Here is a 20801-nt window from a genome sequence, read left to right as displayed (position 1 = left end):
TGTGACAAGAACCGGCAGTGATGTATAAGCCAACGTTGCCGGTTTGTGGCTCCAGCCAACAGTGCCATCTTGTCCATCACTGCCGGTTTGTTTCTAACCGGCAGTGATGTTTACGACAACACTGCCGGTTTGCTGCTAACCGGCAGTGATGGCACGTTCGTATTTTATTATTTTATAATTTATTTTAATTTATATTTTTTTGTGGAATCGGGTTTCACTTTATATACGCTATGTAGACGACAGGTCCATCAATATTAAATATTACAAATATTACGCTTACAGTTCAAATGTTCTTATCAAGATCTCGATCCCTGAAAATAAAAAAGAAGTATTCTCGGACTTCACAGATTGTGCAATGCTTCTAGGACTTCTTACAATAATTTGGCGAGCCACTCTAGGCCATACTGGTCCTTGAACTTCACGGATTGCGCAATGGAAAATACTCCATCTTTTTCCAATACCTCGGCTAAGATGAATTTTGCCAGCTCCGATTGTAGCGCGACGATCTCCATGTCTAACAGCATTTCGTGGTTATATTTCTTGCGCTGTCGTTCAAAAAAGATGATATCCAAAGAGGAATCAATAAATCATTTTGTTGAATGATTAACAAACATAAATGAAATGGGGATTATACACACCAACTTATCGACTTCTTCCGATTTCCCGCCGACGTAGCGAAGCATTGCCCACATTACATAAAACCCGCATTCATTGTTTCCCGCCGGCTGTTTTAGGTACTTCCCCTTCATTTCGACAACCTTGAATGGGACCTGCGTCCCACCTCTATGTCTTCTTCGGACACTGAGCAACATTAAAAGCAGAAATATTAGAAAGCGGTATGTGTGATTAGAAAATAATATGTTATTAGGACCGCTTACTAATTCAGCACTGCCACCAGTGCATCCAGATTATGAAATGGTTTTTTTCTTTGAGTCCCACACCTCGATCAGATTTTTGGCAAGATTAACACAAATGAAGATGAAATGGTTGCTGCAATCACAGAATCCTAATTATCGAATAATCTTAACAAAAAAAGAAGCATAAAATTAAAAGCCGAGAACACATACTCGCAGTTGTAGGCTAGAAGTATGTGGGTTTTGTTCTTGATCTTGAATTCGTCGAAAACAACAATCAATCTCTGTTTTAGGTCTTCCACGTCACATCCATGGAGGCTTAGACATGTCTTCTCATTGACTCGCAAGGGGTCCGAGAAACCTATGTTATCCCATTTGCTTTTTAGAATGTAAAATTTTTCTATACACCTACATAAAATCATGGGAAGTGCTCAAAAGTTAACAATTTGTATCTCGAGAGAGTAGTTAATTGTAATATCGTGCGTGTAGGGTACTTACATAGTCCACAACGTCAACATTTGTGTATCGAGAGAGTGTTTCTGGTATAGCTGGAACAAACACTCCCACTCGACATCGAACTTCTCTTCTTCAGGATAATGAAAAATATGTGGCAAACGGATAATAACCTCAAAACCAAAGTTCTCCATCTCTGTTGCTTGAGCCATGTAATATTCTTGTAACTAGCGCATATATGTTGTCAAATTTTTATACTCATGATCGGGAACCAAAAGATTACCCCTTTCATACTTCATTGCCGGTGTTCCCGTCCCTTGTACATCATAATAGATGTTCGCAGCCTCTTCCATGGTTAATTTAGGGTTGTCTTCGACATACTTATGTATGTTCCTTAAATCTTTATTGTGTATTTCTTCGTCTCTTATTGTAGCGTATTGATTCTGTGTTTGCCTTTCGAATTTGGACTTCAACAAACACGAAGGCAGTGAGGCACAGAGATTGAAGAAACTAACACAATCCTCCTTCGAGATGTGTGCTGTAAATTTTTCTTTCATCAAGGTGGTAACGCTGCCACTGAACAACCTTTTTCTTTTTTGTTGGTCCACTTTGGGAGCATTAGCGACCGAATCCAAGGACCTTTTCTGCGACTACGAGGATGACCTTGATCTTATTTTGGGCTGAGGTGGAGGAGGATGACGATGAGAATTTTGTTTTCCCGGGGCTGATGAAGATGGAGGAGGAGGAGGAGGAGTAGGAGGAGTCTTCTCTTTTCTTGGGTCTGATGAAGATGGAGTCAGACGAGGAGGAATAGAAGGAGACCTCTGTCTTCTTGGGGGTGATGGCAAGGGATGAGGAGGGGAGTGATCTCTGTTGGGAGATGGTGAGTGATCATCGCGGGTGGGCGAAGACTCACAATCATCCTCATCATCAGAGGACAATTGGTTGTCAAGCTTAATGAAGCGCTTGCGCCAAGCCACTTGAGAGCCCTTGTTATGACCAAGTTTCGGCCTGTTTTCCACTACGGGGTACTCAATGTGTAGCTTGTTATACTTCTTATCAAGTATTCTATCAAAGGTGACACGAGCGTACCCCAGTGGAATTGGGCGGCCATTAATGGTCCCGTCTCCTGCAGGCCAGGCCTGGCCGAGCGCCACCTTATCCTTTGTCCATTCCTCATAGATGTACAACCTGACATTGATGGGTTCAGTGACGTCGTCCACCGGATGAGGCACATTCGCATCTTCTTCGTTGAGCGGGGTCGATCCGCAGCTGTTGTGACCCCTAAACTGTGGGATAAAGGTAGTAGGAGTAGGGTTTTGTGGTACTCCTGACCCCTTGGACAGCAAAATTTGCTGGACTCGTGCTTCAACAGTCGCCTCAATCCATGCGTCCATTCTTTCTTCCATCTCTTTTAGTCGTCTCAAATACTCTGCCTCCTGATCTGCTCTACCCCTCGAGCGGCTCCGGTAAGTGTTATATTCTTGGGGGAATGGTAGTTTCCAAGGAACAACACCGGTTCCTCTAGTGCGACTAGGGTGCTCCTTGGTTCCTAGTGTTTGGGTGAGCACGTCTTTCTCCCTATTAGAAGTGCAAGTCCCTTGCCTCACCTCCTTAGTTACCTGGGAGATCCTTTGGATGAGTTCGCTCATGGGTTGATTTGTGGAGCTAAAGCTCCCGTCCTCTGCGTGGCATAGATTCCTCCCCATATAGTATATTACCGATCTTGGCTCCCAATCAGCGGTCTTAACCTGAATGCCTTCCTCAGCAAGGCGATCCATCTTTTCAAGTTCTGCTTCAAATTCTGGCATCTTTTTGGCATAGCCACGAGAGCCGAGATGATGAGGATTCGTCACTTTATGTGAGTTCTCCTTATTCTTCCTGCTCAGTTCTAAGTACTCCTCGGATAACCTATATTCCTTAAAATCCTGCCAGAAGTCCTTCTGCTTGCTAAACTGTCCACCATTGAAATCTGGCTCTTTATTTTGGAGGACAAAATTCTTGTACAATATCCCCTTGAAATTCTTAAAGCATGCCCCCATGATTTCTTTTGCTTTTTTCTTGACTAACTCCTTGTCATACTCCATTGGGAAAGTGAAATACTCTAGGATCTTGATATCCCATATGTAATCCTTCTCACTTTCGGAACCCTCCATTGGTCATCATCTTTCCCAATCCACTTCCTGTACCTAATCGGGATGAAGTCCCTTACAAGTAACCTGAGTATAGTCTTGTATTTGGTCAAAGCTATAGGCGGTGAGAGTGGATCCCCGAATTCATTGAACTCAGTGATGTGCCAGTGTGCATTCCTACCAATAGGAATCTTTGACATGCCTCGCTTGGATCTGGCCTTCCTGCTACCCGAACCCTCTGCCTCCTCGGCCGACGAAGGCTCGTCCTGGAGACACCAAGTAAGCTATGACCCTCTCAATTGATTAGCATGTGTGGCTACATAGTCACATGATACCAAAGTTACCTGGCCTTCTAGGTCAGTTTGACCCAGATCGAGCAGGCCGGACGGGGTCCATGGCTGCTCGTTCTCACCGTCCTGATTGACACCGTCACCATTTGTCGGATCATGCGGCTCTCCCATCCCAGCAATATCAGCCGCTTCTTGTTGCCGATCTATTCTTCGGCGATGGGGTAATAGGCGATGATGAGTCATGGCTGTGACACGATCGTGGTTAGTTTTGGCTGCGGACAACTACTAATAGCATGTGTTCATATTATATATATATATATATATATATATATATATATATATATATATATATATATATATATATATATATATAATATGTTTAATGCAAAGTCTAATAATAAGTCCACATACAATAAAGTCAAATAATAGCATATGTTCACCTAGAACAAATTCATTGTTTGATTGACCACATACAACAAAGTCCACCTATTGTTCTATGAATCTAAGCCTACATCAACTTCCAAATAAGAAAAGCAATGACCATAGCCATAAATAAAAGCATGACATCTTTCCAAGACCAAGGAACAATTCTCCTAATCTTCACATCTCCGGCAGGTGGCTTCTCTTCAATCTCCAGTGCCAGCGGATGGCCATGGTTTGCATTCATTGGACCATAGTAGGCCGGTTGCCCATGGTTTGCAAGGTAGGCCGGATGACTATAGTAGGCGCTCAAAGCTCCAGCTTCTGTGTTGTATTTTTTGTGCAAATTACCAGGGTAGCGATTGATTTGAGCATAGCAATCTTCCTAGGTTTGATAAATCCTAGGCATGTGACCAACATGCACTACATACCATGCCATGGTTGCCTATACATTTAAGTAAATTAGGTTGTCATTTAAACATGATGTATTCTTATAAAATTTAATATATTTATGAATAATACACAACCATTGCATAGATAGGAGTGTTTGGAAAACAGCTATTCACGTGCCTCAGTAATAGTTACTATAACTTATGATTATATCATCATAGCACATGACCATAGCCTCAGTCCAATTAATATATTAAGTCATCATAACCTTAGTCTAAGTGCATTGAACCCTCTACAATGCATACAAGATAAAGAAAAGTTGTTAGATGTAGGAAAGATATAAAGAATATTTTTTATTCATTAAAAACCAAATGATGATTTAGAGAGCCAGTTTAAGACTTTTGGATATACTCCTAGAGGTGTCTCAGAGTCTTTCCTAAATTCACTCTCTAAATTTAAAATGCTGGATGATAATATTTTTAAAGAATCAATCAAGCTTTTCTATGGTTATATGGAAAAATATAAAACAACTCTTGGAGTTGCTGGCAATTGCATGCATGCAAGTAAAAAAAAATAGGAAGCAATAAAGAGGTAGGAAGTTGCACGGGAAAGAGCACCACAGCCTCAGAACAGGTGCTAGAGCCGAACAGCCGGATCGAGTCCATTTATGTGTTTCTGCCTCCTCGGCTTCGCGTCTCTTCGTCTTTAGTCTCACTATCAATCCCCCAACCATCGGCGCGAGGTTCTTTAATAAGTATCAGTGCAGGTAAGCATCTTTCCAAATTCCAATCTTCTTTGATAATGATTGTTTCTTCCTGCCTGATACTGATCGAACAACCCTCGTTTGCTTGTAGTTAGCCTCAGTCTAATTAACTTTTCTTTATCTTGGCTTTTGCACAAGCTTGAAACTTGAAGTGACTCATAATCAGCTCTAGGAATGAGATTTGTGAAAGGATTTGCATTGAACTGTCACTCGGATGCATGCCGTGGATCGGAGCTTTCACTGCATAAGCAGCTAGAGAACTGTGAAACCCGATCTACTCGGCTTCTTTATTTCATTCTCATCGATTTCCAGATTAAATGGACAGTGCTAAGATGTAAGAAGACACCATTGGCAATGGATCAATGCTCAGATTAAAAACAACCATCATAAGCATAGACATGTGCTTGCTATAGAGAAATCCTCAGAATATAATCAATCGTCATTGGCATGGACATGTGCTCAGATTTATATAACAAACATATTTCAACAATGGACATGTGCTCAGTATAACCATTTTCATTAACAAATTCAACTCGAGCTTGAGCAATCACTGAGAGGCCTCACAAAGACAGTGGGGCATTTCATCAATCATAAAGATGGCAGTGAGCCACGCACTCACCGTGGGGGGTGGGAAAGCAGCTGTCCACGTGCTCCTAAAGGGCTCGGCGGTGGGAGTGCAGGCTTGGAGGAGGAGGGGCATGGCTGGCGTCGTCGACGAGGAACGAGGGCACGAATGGCGCGGTGCTACGGCGTGGGGCAGTCGATGGTGTGGGGCAGTGCTCCGGCGTGGGGCGGTGCACGGGCATCGGCGTCGAAGAAGAGGAGCGCGGGGCTAGGAACGGCGATGCGGGGGGCAGTGAATGGGTGCACAGCGAACGGTGGTGCCCGTCGGTGTGGGGTGGTGCTCCAGCAGCGCAGGGTTGAAATGAATTTCGAACATTTCAACCCGCGCCTTGCTATATACCAATGAGGTTCATCACTGCCGGTTCTAATAATAAACCGACAGTGATGAGGAGCCATCACTGCCGGGCCATTCTTCAAAATGGCAGTGATGGGGGTGTACCAGTTAGGCGTTAAGTAGCATAACTTTTCCCTTCCTTTTGAATTCCTCTGACTGCCTCAACGGTTAAGACTTCGCAACTTAGCCCCGAGACCCGTGTTCGAGTCCTAGGCAGCCCAAATTTTTTGTTTCAATTTTATAAATTATTAAATGACTTTGGGAAATTATTCATCACTGCCAGTTGTAATTCTAAACCAACAGTGATGAGGAAATATCACTGTCGGGTCAATCCTCAAACTGGCAGTGATGTGGTTGTAGCAGTAAGGGGTTAAGTAGGATAACTTTTCCATTTCTTTCGAATACCTCCAACTGGCTCAACGGTTAAGACCCCGCAGCTTAGCCCCTGAGACCCGTGTTCGAATCACGGGCGATCCAATTTTTTGGTTTAATATTATAATTTATTAAGTGAACTAAAGGTCAAAATGAAAAAATAAATTAGCCTTAGCACAGATCCTATACTAGCGCAGCGGTTAAGTCTCAAAACTCTGCAGCCCGAGACCTGAGCTCGAACTTGAGGGCTGGCACATTTTTTTAATTTTTTATATATCACTTTCGGTTTTCAAAATAAACCGACAGTGATAACCAGCATCACTGTCGGTTTCGTCTCATCACTGCTGGTTTTTCAAACCGACAGTGATGTTTATATATATTAAAAAATTTCTTTTATATACTGAATAAATAGAAGCATGTGTATTCCTATGTTGAAATGGCTTGAATTTTTTTTGGCAAGCATGTACACCCAAATTAAGACCCCACACAGGATCTTAGGTTTTTTTGATCAGTTTTTTTATTTATTATATTTTTCTATGTGCTGAATGAGACAAAAGAGGGTGAATTTCATCTTGGACCCAATAGATTTTTTCATCGACCTCCATAAAATTCTTATCCCTAGGGCACATTAGAGCCTATGTAAAAGTTTGGCACCATTTCGGATCTTTTTATGGGTAGACTCAGTTCAACCTATAATAAATCGATGTCGTCGCGCGGAAATTCAATTAAACCTCAGAAAGTAGCAAACCATCTCCAGAAAATCCCAAACTAGGTGCTTCCTTCACATGTGGCACGTGCAAGCCTAAGAAAATTTTTAAAACCAATACGACACCGGAATGTATATTTTTAGTTGTCGAACAAATGTTACACGAATTACATGCATGACAATAATTAAACACACAAAGCTATACAAATTAAAATGAGAACCCAATTAAACTATGACCTTGACAACCTAGCTAAATAAACATTAATTACTATCAGAATCACTGTCGGGTTCGATCGGGCCACGCACACTAACATGCCTCTGTAACCATATATAGTAATTGATGTCACGGATTATGTATCCGCTTGTATTGATGAAGTCCAATGCCCGTATGAGTGCACTCTCTTGTGCCTCACAATACCGAAAGAATGGTCAACCATAGATATAACCTACTGAATGACCACTGCCCCTGTTAGTAATCCTTATATAGTACTGGCGTCCTTCTATAGTGAGCTGGCCGAGGTTTCCATTGCAGAAGTCCCAATCGTACCCGAGTTGCTCCGTAGCTTGGTCTAGAACGGCCCACAAGCCACATACAGCATAGGTAAGGTCCTGGAGCGCAATCTGCATGCGGAGAAAAAGAAAAAAATTAGAGAATGTTATTACAATAATAAACAACAAATAACCATAACTCAGGTATAAGTGACAATTTTACCACATCCGCACGGTTGTAGCTCGCAAGCCATTCGCTTGCTTGTGGGACGGAGATATCACCAGCATTCAAAGCAAGTGCCTTAAAGTGCGAGAAATCAGGCACATCATAGCAAACACGTCGAAGTGCCTCTAAACAGATGTGCACGGCACTGATTTGGGCGCTTATCATGTATTGGCTCTGTCTTTCCATCTTATGGATATGGTTCCGATGATTTGCATCCCTCAAAGGGATGGAAAAATTGAGTTCACACGTCCATAGCTGACCACTTGCATTAGATGTCGTGTTCTCGATGATGTCCGATCTAAATTACCAGCTAAGTGATGTTCATAGCCAATCTATTGGGGATATAGTCTGTGACATATATGTATGCAACAATGATATTAAACTAATTACACTTATTTGTTAGCATCAAAAAACAAAAGATGTTGGAAAATATTTCATACAATAGCTGGAACAGGGAACCATGGAATGGCCACATTAGGAGCGAATGACTCATCGCCAGGGTGGAAACCTGGTTCTTGTGGTGGGGGAGGTCCGTTGTTCATACCACCTGATCGATAAAATGCCAAAAAATATGAACATAAAATATATGCACAAAAAATTCTTCCAAGTAAAATGTGGCAGCATAATTATATATAGATCGAATGCAAGGAATAAGAATATATATAAATGTAGAATACAAAGAAACATGAATATAAATATAGATCAAATGAATATAGATAAAATATTGGAGAAGACAACATATCAATACCATTGAAAAATGCAGGAGCCATGACCAAATCACATAGAGAGAAAGTGGATTTCTTGACAAGTGAGAGTGAAACATGAGAAATAAGACTATGAGAGTTTGTGAGTGGGTGGGATCGATGTATGTGGCTGGCAATTTGTTTTGTATAGGGGGGCATGGACATCACTGCCGGTTTTTTAGTAGAACCGACAGTGAAAGTTAATATCACTGCCAATTTTTAAACAGAACCGACAATGAAAGTTAATAGCACTGTCGGTTTGTAAGTAGAACCGACAGTGAAGGTGCATATATGTAAATAATATATTTGTTTAGATAGTACAGTGGGAAAGTTTTAACAACAATGATATATTTATTTAGATAGTAATGAAATACATCAAAAAATAACAAAAATATTAGAAATAAATTACATATACGATAACAAAGACCTTATAGTAAAATTCCATACACGATAATAAAGACTTATTTGCGTACAGGTCAATGTTACAATCAATGTGTATCAACACATTATAATGTAACCACCTCAATAGCATTCTTCTAGCACCAACTAGGGTCAAACAACAGCACCGAGGTGGTCTACGAGCTATACCAGTTGGAGATGACAAGGTGGCATCGATGAATCCGCCTTGTCTGTACATGGCCTTTTTCCAGATGCGCACCGCAGCGGATGGCTCTGTGAACCTTGTGGCATCTCTAATCTTCAGCGTTGCTTTATCTTTAGTAGCATTCTTCTAGTACCTCTTGTGTGCACCATTTTGGTGGACTACGACGCATAACGATGTTTGTGGTTTGTTGTGAGAGGAAAACATTGTATCATGGCTAATAAGGCGTGGCTGAAATCAACATGCATGGAGAGGCTAGCTCCTGGCCGAGGGCCATTTTATAGGGGCTAGCAGTCGTGGTACATTTTATTTCTGAACTAAAGTTGTCAGGGTTGGTGGGAGCAGTGTTCCAACTATTGTGGTCATGGGAGCACTGTTGGCATGTGAGGAGCATCTACACATCACTATCGGTTTTAGTTTAAAAAACGACAGTGAATGGGGCCTTCAGTGTCGGTTCGAGCAACCGACTGTGATAGAAGCTATCACTGCCGGTTTTAAAACCAAAACCGACAATGAAGAGCCCTACCGCCATCGCAGCCTTTTAGTAAAAAAATATAAAAAAAATCACCGTCGGTTTGGATCCTACCATCGCAGCGCTATCACTGCCGGTTTTAAAACCAAAATCGACAGTGAAGGGCCCTACCGCCATCACAGCCTTTTAGTAAAAAATATAAAAAAATCACCATCGGTTTGGAGCCTGCCATCGCAGCCTTTTTATAAAAAATATAAAAAAATTCCCGAGCCTAGGATTCGAACCTAGGTCTTGATGTTCTTAGTTTAGAGCCTTAACCACTACGCTAGAATAGGGATTACGTTAGAATTAGTTGTTCTTTTTCTTTTATCCTGTCGTAACGCACTACTACATAATAAATAAATGAAAAATCAAAAAAGTTTGGCACGCCTGAGATTCGAGCGTGGGTCATCGGGGGTGCCTTTGCACCTTCTTTCTCCATGGCCTTCTTAGCGTTCCTCTTCATATTGGCCTGATCTGGAGACTGAAACAGTACACGCATCAAGTAAATGGATCACTCAACAGTCAACACACAAGCCACAGGCATTCCCATTCACATCTATAGGAGCACATACATCAATGATCAATGAAGGTTGGAGGAGGAATGGAGCTACTACACCTTTGCTCAATGCCGACTGTGGGCTAGGCTCCTTCGAGTATTGCGAGAAGGGACTTCAAACTGGTTGGGGACCAGTGGCGCCGAGGAGCTATGGATCCCTCACTACTACTAGTAGCTCGGAAGAGAATGGCCGCCCCAATGTCCTTCTATCGAAAGTCTAGACATATATATTTATATTTATATTTAGTTGGTGTTTAAATTCGGAGAGTAAAGTTTAGAAATGTTACGTCGGTTGTCTAATCGAGTGTTTAAATAGTAATAAGGTCTATCTCAATGGTAGTTTTAAATAACTTTCATTCTCATTAATTGTTATGATACGTCGGCATATTTGCTGAGTTGGCAGAGTATTAACGAGGAAGAGAGAGGAGATGAGAGTTTCATTAGGATCAAACATCCTTCACGGTTATGTGCATAATGATTACATAGTTAACATTAATCTAACTATCTTTAGGTGCATCAACAATGAGGGCCTCATTGTGATCAAGCCATACGTAAGCAGGTTCATCACTATCTTGAAGGATAGGTAGGGGTACGTCGCCCCAAATGGAGGCATTTCCTAATAGCCCCTGTAGTCTTCTTCGTTCGTCACTCCATCGACACCGACAATCTTCCTTTTCCCTTCTAGAACTACTTTTAGCCTTCCTTTTGTCTTGTTGTCCCTTGCATAGAAGACTTGCATAACATCTCTTGCAAGGACGAAGGGGTCGTCTCTGTATGCGGTCTTAGTGAGATCAACGGTAGTGAACCCTTCGCTGTCAGTGTTGATTTCCTCGAGCCAGACCCACTAGCAGCGAAAAAGAGCTGCCTTCAATAGACCGTAGGCTAGCTCCCATATCACCTCTATGAAACAAAAGTATGTCGCCTGCACGTTGCCATTTTCGTCATGAGCATCAAAACGAACACCACAATTTTGGTATGTGCTATTTCCATCTTGCTTTTTTGTGTAAAATGTGAATCCATTGATCTCATACCCTTGGTACTTAAGATATGTACTCAAAGGTCCCTTGGCTAAGGCATCCAGTTGATTACCCAACTTTATTCCAAGCAAGCGACGTCGCAACCAGTTGACATATTCCTCCTTATGTTTTTTATCCAGCCAAGCCTATGACCTGCTTGGATATAGAGTTTATAGTGATTGCCTGTGCTCATCAATGTATGGCATCACACCCTTGGCTTGCTGGAGAACAATGAATTGTGCCTGTCTGAAAGAAACAGGGTCGTCTACTGTAACAGATTTCTCCTAGATCGTTCCTTTGCCACGTAGTCTTCCCTCGTGACGAGATTCTAGGAACTCCGACCCTTTTGATGTCCAGATAATATGTGCAGAACTCAATGGCATCCTCCGTTGACCATCCTTCAACCATGCCCCTTCTGGCCTGAATCTGTTCCTAACATACCTCCTAAAAACTTTCATCAATCTTTCGAAAGGGAACATCTGATGCAGGTACATTGGGCCAAGGGCTCTAATTTGGTCAACAAGATGAATGAGCAGATGCAATGAGATATCAAAGTAAGTCGGCGGGAAATGCATCTCAAGCCTAACGAGAGTTTCGGCTATGTCCCGCTGTAGCTGTTCTAGCGTGGACACATCAATGACCTTTTTTGATATCGCGTTGAAGAACGAGCAAAGATTTATGATTGGGGCGTGGACCTTTGGGGGAGGATACCACACAGGGCAAGAGGGAGTAGCTAAGTCATAATGACATGACAGTCATGGGCATTCATAGGGCCATAGCTGAACTTGAGTTCTCTCATGTTCAATAGCCTCTTCAGGTTCGCACAGTAGCCCATTGGGACTTTGAGTTCATTGAAGAAAGAAATAAGCACATGCTTTTCTTCCTTCTTCAATGTCCATGACACAACCAGAAGTTCGAACTGGCCATTCTCTAGCTCCACGGGATGTAGCTCCTTCCTAATTCCCAAGTGTTGCATGTCTAGGCGTGTGGCTAGTGAATCCTTCGATGTCCCTCCGGTGTCCATCAAGGTGTTAAGAGTGTTAGCGCACATGTTTTTAGTGATGTGCATGTGATCAAGACAGTGGCGTACACTCAGAAATGGCCAGTAAGGTAGTTTCCAGAAAACTGTTTTTTCTTCCAAACGCTCCCATCAGGCGCTGCTACTGCATTGTCCCCCTTCCCAAGGACAACCTCCAGTTTATTGAGTTCTCGAAGTATCGCATGCCTGTCTCGATATTTTGGAGCTAAGTGTTTCTAAATAGTACCATTGAAATCTTTTTCTGTTCCTGTGGTAAGGGTGATCCTTAGGTAGGAACCTACGGTGTCCCATATAAACAATCTTTGAGTTATTTGGCAGATTTACCGCATCGGTGTCGTCCAAGTACTCGACACATCCAGTATAACCTTTTGTCTTCTCTCCGGACAACGAACCTCGACCTGGTAGGTTGGTGATTGTAGCGATAAGTACTCCCTTGATCATGACATGTTCCTTTTTGTACTCGTCCTAAACATCCGGCACACCCTTTTCAAACATCTCCACTAGTTCATCGATCACTGGTTCTAGAAACACATCGATATCATTCCCAGGTTGTCTTGGCCCTTGGATCAGTAGTGGCATCTAGATGTATGACCGCTTCGTATAGACCCAAGGTGGAAGGTTCTATATACAGAGCATCACTGGCCAGGTGCTATGATTGCTTCTAACTAGGTCAAAAGGATTCATCCCATCTGTGCTCAAAGCAAACCAAAGGTGCCTTACCTCTCCACTGATGTCCTTATAGAACATAGTATTGACAGTCCTCCAGTCATGCCCATCAGTGGGGTGCCTCATCATTGTATCTTTCTTATACTCTTCGCCATGCCAGCGCAATAGCTTGGTTGACTTTGCACATGCAAACAACCTATGCACCCGGGGAGCTATAGGGAAATACCAAACGACCTTTATGGGACCTCCTCTGGTCTTGGTACCCTCATCTGACAGCCCTTCCTTGTACCGTGGAGCTTCACACTTGGGGCACTTGTCCAAGTCTTTGTATTTTTCTCCACGGTACAATATGCAATAATTGGAACACGTGTGGATTTTTTCAACCTCGAGGCCGATGGGGCAGATTCATTTGCTTGGCCAAGTATGTCTTTTCTAGCAACTAGTTTTTTTCTAGGAGCATTTTCCTTATTATACCTAACAACTGATCGAAGCCTTTATCGCTCAATCCGTTTGTCGATTTGAACTCTAACAGCATGATGTCGGCTTCCAGTTTGCTCATTGGACAATTCCTATACAATGGTGTTTTGCCATCTTGTCTCATTTTCTCTAGCTTTCTCAGCTGTCTTTCACTAAGACATCGGTCTCTACATTACGTAGCAGCTGAGAAATGCCATCGTTATCCTCGGTGTCGTCAGCTAGCGTGTTCCTAAACACATTATTAACTGTGGCCATAGGTTCCGTGTTGACACCGGGTTCCTCGTCAGCATCGTGGATGGCTACGTCAGGCATGTCCACATCATCATCGTTTTCCTGACAGAACATTCACACCAACCTCGCCATGCATAGTCCATATCGTATAGTTTGGCATGAACCCCCTGGTAATCAAGTGCGATCGTATAGACTCAATTTGATGAAAGTTCCTTTGATTCTTGCAATCTTTGCATGGGCAGAAGACAGGGTTCCCATTCCTAGCATGGGCTTTGGCATCGGTGATAAACTGGCTGAACGCCATGCATGTACCGCTTGTCCATTCGGGACAGATGCATCCACTCTCGATCCATCTCTGCACAAAAAAATACTGAGACAGTAATTACAAAGAATTAATAAGAAATCGAGCTTCATGAACAACAATTGTAGCTCGAAAGTACCATTTTTGGAAAACATTATTGTACACTAATTATTGGAAAATTGAAATTGGTAGCCCGGCCCTGTAAATTGAAAAATCGTAGTAAAAAACAATTATTGCACAATATTGTAAGAACAACTATTCTACTCTACTTCTAAGAACTAATTATAGCATCACATACTAACAATGATGATCTTGACCACCATGGAATAATTAGCTAGGAATTTAAATGTGTTCATAGACACCAACCGTTTGGATGATGGATTCACCACAATTTGAGCCTTGCACAAATGTCCAATTGGAAAAAGTGCTCTCTAGAATGGAGAAAGAACTAGAATGAGAATCAAGCAATGTAGCCATCAAAACGAAGCTAATTAAGCAACAAAATCAAAGGAGTGGATGTTTGTTACTAACCTTAAAGCAAAAAGATCAAGCCATTCTTCAAAATCCAAGCGCTAGCTTCATGGTGAAGAGCAGCCGCAACAATGGAGGGAAGGGCCCAAACGTGCGCCTCTGTTCTCGGGATGGAAGAGAGGAGGAAGAAGAGGACGGCTGCAGCCTTTTTGTGCTGTAGGCTTATCACCGTCGGTTCTTGGCTAGAACCGACAGTGATAGAGCCAAATCACTGCCGGTTTGTGGCTTGAACCGGCAGTGATAAGTGGCCGCCAAAACACTGCCGGTTCAAGCCACAAACCGGCAGTGGATGTGGTGCTTCACTGCCTGTTTTAGCCGAGCCCCAATCATTTTCTCATTTTCAAGCTCATAACCGGCAGTGAAGGTACATCACTGCCGGTTCTCACAAATCCGGTAGTGATGAGGCCGCAGTGATGTCCAAACCAGGCGTAGTGTTGTAATCTTCTCGATGTTTGTTTGTGTCCATAAAGTTTAAGCAGCCCAGTTTGTTCTATAGCATAGCATTGATGGTTCCTTTCGTTCTTGAGCATGTGTGTATGGAATATATGCCTTTTGAGTACTGCAAGCCCGAACAGTGAAAGAAGAGGTATTTTTTTAAAACCATTCCTCTCTGACTCTGAAATTGCTGCATTCTATCTAAAGCTGGTGGATGCAAAGATGAGGTTACGAAAGCTAAAATGAAGACAAGAATCAGAATGGAATGGACGAACGGTTATCTGTATTAGATTTGTGCCACTGCTTTGGATTCAGAACTGCCCAATTGATTTCTGGCTGCAAACCTCCAAATAATGGGACGAGCTGCAGGGTGGTCGAGAGGACACAGGAGGGAGCGCGTCAATGGACGACCGCAACCGAGCGAGGGAAGGGAGCACATCAATTTTGGCCTCGATCGAATGTGAGGGAAGGGGTGACCGACACCGGTGGGTGCCACATTGCCAGTGCCACGCGAACCGATCCTCGGTTTGCTTGATCGTTGTGGAAGCCATGCGGGTGGAATCTATTTGGGGAGATTGGACGACGATCTAGGGATGCTTCTGATTCTTTTGCATTGGTTGATGGCAACTGTCATCTAAATGAAGAATCCTGATTTCAAGGTTAAGAGAGAAATAGAATGAAAAATGAACTAAGAAGGTGATAAAAAAATTATCCACTAGGCACCCACTTTGCATCCTACTCCTACCTAGAACATGGCTGTGAGGAATCAGGCATAGATGAAGACGAGATGGCATATTGTTGTCAGGCAAATCTAGGTTCACCGACTAGATGATCATATCGGGGCCATTTGTAGTTTATCATGTTTGTCCACGGACCTCACTACCTCGCTAGAAAAAATATCATATTTTACAAATGGTATTTTGAATTCTATCTGCTATATCTAATATTTTAGGCCAGAAGTGTGGAATTAAGGTTGAAACTGCATGAGATTGCTCACTTTCTGAAAGAGAATGATTGTGAAGAACTGAAATCAGGGTCCAAAAGGAAATGTGAGAATCATCAGACGCGAGGCTATAGCAAGGTTGTGGGATTCTTTTCTCCAAAAATTTTAGAGCCCACCGAATTGGACGAAATATGGAAAATTCGGACCGGTATCCACTCAAAATTTGAATGAAATTTGAGCAAATTTGAACAAAATTTCCCCAAATGACCAGGCATGGCAGTGGCCTTGGAGAGGGTGCACGCGGCGCCGACAGGGAATGCGCAGGTGGCGCGGAGGGCAGCAACGGCGCGGTGGTGGCAGCAGGGGGTGCAGATGGCAGCAACGACACATCAGATGCAGTGACGGCGCGACAGCAAGCGTCAAGGAGCGGCCATGGCACGCGGGTGACGTCGAGGAGTGTACATGGCGCGAGCTCGGACGTAGGGAAGCAACCACAGCTCTCGCGGTGGCTGCAGTAGCGCTGGCGTAGGCGGCAGGGAGCAGAGACGATGCTGCCGGCGGTGGCTCGCAAGAAAGCTAGGCACCGTGACGAAGTTTTGTAGCGTGATATGGACGAACATTCATGGGCTCTTGTTGGAACATAAAACATGCTGGAAATTTAATTGGGCCGAACCGCCTATGTTGTCTCAACATAGCAGGTCCCAAGCCCTGGTGAAGGAGGAGGGTTGTGATAGGCGTGGTGAGCCAACGTTAAATCTAGCCATTTTAATGGAGATGAAACCCGAAAGAAAACAGTTGGGGCGTAACCCTCTTAGCGACGCGCCATATCGGAACCCGGGTATGGTGTTAAATGAGCAAGGGCCGGGTCATCACCCCCGTGACGCGCCATGTCGCGATCTGGGCACGGTGTCAAGTGATCAAGGATCGGGTCATCGCATCCTTACTGGCGCGCTACATCGGTGCCCGGGTGTAGTGAAAAATGAGCAAGGGTCTTCACATCTGAGTCGATGGGTGCGAAGGGTAAGGAAGCTAGTCGAACCAACTAGGATCCATTTAGGTAGTTGTAATGTAGGGTCGCTTACAGGTAAGTTAAGAGAATTAGTTGATACCGCGACTAGGAGGCGTGTAAATATATTATGCGTTCAAGAGACTAAATGGAAGGGTCAGAAGGCGAAGGAGGTGGACAATACAGATTTCAAGCTTTGGTACACAGGGACAGTTGCGAATAGAAATGGAGTAGGAGTTTTGATTGATAAGAGCCTCAAGAATAGCGTGGTGGGAGTGAGAAGACAAGGAGATAGGATTATCTTAGTCAAGCTTGTCATTGGTGATATGGTTTTGAACGTAATTAGTGCGTATGCCCCCCAAGTAGGCCTCGACGAGAGTGCTAAGAGACAGTTCTGGGAAGACTTAGATGGCTTGATTAGAGTTGTACCTAGTAGTGAGAAGCTTTTTATAGGAAGAGATCTTAATGGACATGTAGGTACTACAAGCGCAGGTTTCGAGGTAGTTCATGGAGGCTTTGGGTATGGTAGTAGGAATCAGGAGGGGGAGGAAGTTCTAGACTTCGCGGTAGCTTTTGACCTGATGATAGCCAACACTTTCTTTAGAAAGAGAGAATCTCATCTAGTGACCTTCAGTAGCGGACAACACTCTAGCCAGATTTAACTTTGTCCTCACAAGAAGAAAGGACAAACGAGCATGCTTGGGTTGCAAGGTGATGCCAGGGGAGTGTGTTGTTTCTCAACATAAGCTTTTGGTGGCAGACTTTCGTTTTCAGGTACGTGCCCATAGGGATAAACAAGCTAAGATTGAAAGAACAAAGTGGTGGAAACTGAAAGGAGAGACGTCAGAGGTATTCAGGGAAAGGGTTATCAAAGAGGGCTCTTGGAAGGAAGAAGATAACATAAACAACATGTGGGAGAAGATGGCAACCAACATTCGGAAGGTGGCCTTAGAGGTGTGTGGAGTAACCAAAGGAAGTGGAGGCAAGACTAAAGATACTTGGTGGTGGAACGATGAAGTCCAAAGGGCTATTAAGGAGAAGAAAGAGTGCTATAGACGCTTGTACCATGATAGGAGTGTGGACAATATAGAGAAGTACAAGGTGGCAAAGAAGACTGCAAAGCGAGCTATAAGTGTGGCAAAGGGTAGAGCGTACGAGGATCTTTACCAACATTTGAGTACGAAGGAAGGAGAGAAGGACATTTATAGGATGGCTAGGGTTCGTGAGAGAAAGACAAGGGACTTCAACCAAGTTAAATGCATTAAGGATAAAAGGGAGCATCTCTTGGTGAAGGAGGATGAGATCCGACATCGATGGCAAGAGTATTTTGACAAATTGTTCAATGGTGAGAATACGGACATAACCTTTCAGTTGGATGATTCTTTTGATGACACCAATAGGCGCTTTGTGCGGAGAATCCAAGAATCTGAGGTCAGAGAGGCGTTGAAAAGAATGAAAGGAGGTAAGGCGATGGGACCGGATGGTATCCCAATCGAGGTGTGGAGATGCCTCGGGGATATAGCTATAGTATGGCTAACCAAGTTGTTCAATCATATTTTTCGATCGAACAAGATGACTGATGAGTGGAGGAGAAGTATATTGGTACCGATCTACAAGAATAAAGGGGATATTCAAAGTTGTACTAATTACCGGGGAATTAAGTTGATGAGCCATACTATGAAGCTAAGGGAGAGAGTTATCGAGCATCGCTTGGGAGCAATAACGCGGGTCTCTATGAACCAATTTGGTTTCATGCCCGGAAGGTCAACCATGGAAGCCATTTTCTTAATAAGACAAGTTATGGAGCGGTATAGGGAGAAGAAGAAGGACTTACACATGGTTTTTATTGACTTGGAGAAGGCTTATGATAAAATACCAAGGAATGTTATGTGGTGGGCTTTGGACAAACATAAAGTCCCAACGAAGTACGTCGGGCTCATTAAGGACATGTACAACAATGTTGTGACTAGAGTTCGAACAAGTGATGGAGACACGGATGACTTCCCGATTAGGATAGGGCTACATCAAGGGTCAGCTTTGAGCCCTTATTTGTTTGCCTTAGTGATGGATGAGGTCAAAAGGGACATACAAGGGGACATCCCTTGGTGTATGCTTTTCATGGACGATGTAGTGCTAGTTGATGAAAGCCGGGCAGGAGTGAATCAGAAACTGGAGTTATGGCGGGAGACTTTGGAGTCCAAAGGTTTTAGACTCAGTAGAACTAAAACTGAGCATATGAGATGTGACTTCGGCACTACTACTCGGGAGGAGGAAGATATTAGTTTGGAAGGTCAAGTAGTGCCTAGGAAGGATACCTTTCAATATTTAGGATCAATGCTACAGAGAGATGGAGATATTGATGAAGATGTTAGCCATAGAATCAAAGCAGGGTGGATGAAGTGGCGGCAAGCATCTAGTGTCCTATGTGACAAAAGGGTACCACATAAGCTAAAATGCAAGTTTTATAGGACGACGATTAGACCTGCTATGTTGTATGGTGCAGAATGTTGGCCTACGAAAAGACGACATGTTCAATAGATAAGTGTCACGGAAATGCGTATGTTGCGTTGGATTTGCGGTCATACAAGAAGGGATAGAGTTCGGAACGATGATATACGTGATAGATTTGGGGTAGCACCAATTGAAGAAAAGCTTGTCCAACACCGGTTGAGATGGTTTGGACATGTCCAACGGAGACCTCCAGAGGCACCGGTGCGTAGTGGAATCCTAAGCCAGGATAGTAACGTGAAGAGAGGCAGAGGAAGACCGAAGTTGACTTGGGTAGAGGCAATAAAAGGAGACTTGAAAGGATGGAATATACCCAAAGACTTAGCCTTAGATAGGAGTGCTTGGAAGACAGCTATTCACGTGCCTGAACCTTGATTGCTTCTGCTGGGTTTCAACTCTAGCTTAGCCCAACTTGTTTGGGACTTAAAGGCTTTGTTGTTGTTGTTGTTGAAATATTTTGACCGATTTAGTTTTATCTCGGACCAGGCCAAAATGGACGAATTTCGTGAAATCCGGTCCATTCGGGCCGAATCCCAAAACCCTGGGCTATAGGAAGGTATAGTAATTTTGAAACATTCCATTTATTTTTCTGCTAGGTGTTTTCATAAAAGGAAAAAGGATAAGGTCAATTAGTGGATAAAAATATAATAATTTTTTGATACATATGTGCATATGTCTATTATTTGACTCAAACTGTTGCAGGTAAAAGAGCACTACTGCTGATTTGGGCATTGCAGATAGACTAGTCTGCTATTATTTTATCTGTAAGAGCACGCAACAAACTAGGACTAGGAGGTATTGTCGATCACATTGACACAGTGCTTATTCCAAACACTACCAAAACGGGTCAAAGCAGTCCTTCCTTGGCCACTCCTAAACCAAACACGCTTGAGCGACTTTATCATTACAAATATACTTATTTCCCCTTTTATTTATTATGTTTACACTTCATTTGGAATGACTTACATTGTGATTGCTCTCATATATTGACAAAAAGACGAGAGAAAGCGGTATTTCACATCTCGATTAACAAGCCTCGCAAGAGCCTCGTTGATATAATCCATCTTGATAATCTCAATCGCTGGATAGATTTTGTTCTCTGCACAAAAGTTAATCATATATTGGATGCCTTTTGTACCTCCACCTAAAAAAGAAATTCAGGTTAAATCTAAATGATTTTG

General features: G+C 43.0%; 1 pseudogene; it reads right to left on the bottom strand.

The window, feature by feature from the left end:
• Window positions 1-20582: 20582 nt before the first annotated feature.
• Window positions 20583-20801, bottom strand: part of LOC136479778 (probable cinnamyl alcohol dehydrogenase 1) — a 36594-nt pseudogene continuing 36375 nt past the window's right edge.

The sequence above is a fragment of the Miscanthus floridulus genome, chromosome 9 (genome assembly GCF_019320115.1).
Source record: "Miscanthus floridulus cultivar M001 chromosome 9, ASM1932011v1, whole genome shotgun sequence".
Lineage (NCBI taxonomy): Eukaryota > Viridiplantae > Streptophyta > Magnoliopsida > Poales > Poaceae > Miscanthus > Miscanthus floridulus.
The sequence above is the reverse complement of the archived record's forward strand: the minus strand, read 5'-3'. Positions and strand labels throughout refer to the sequence as shown.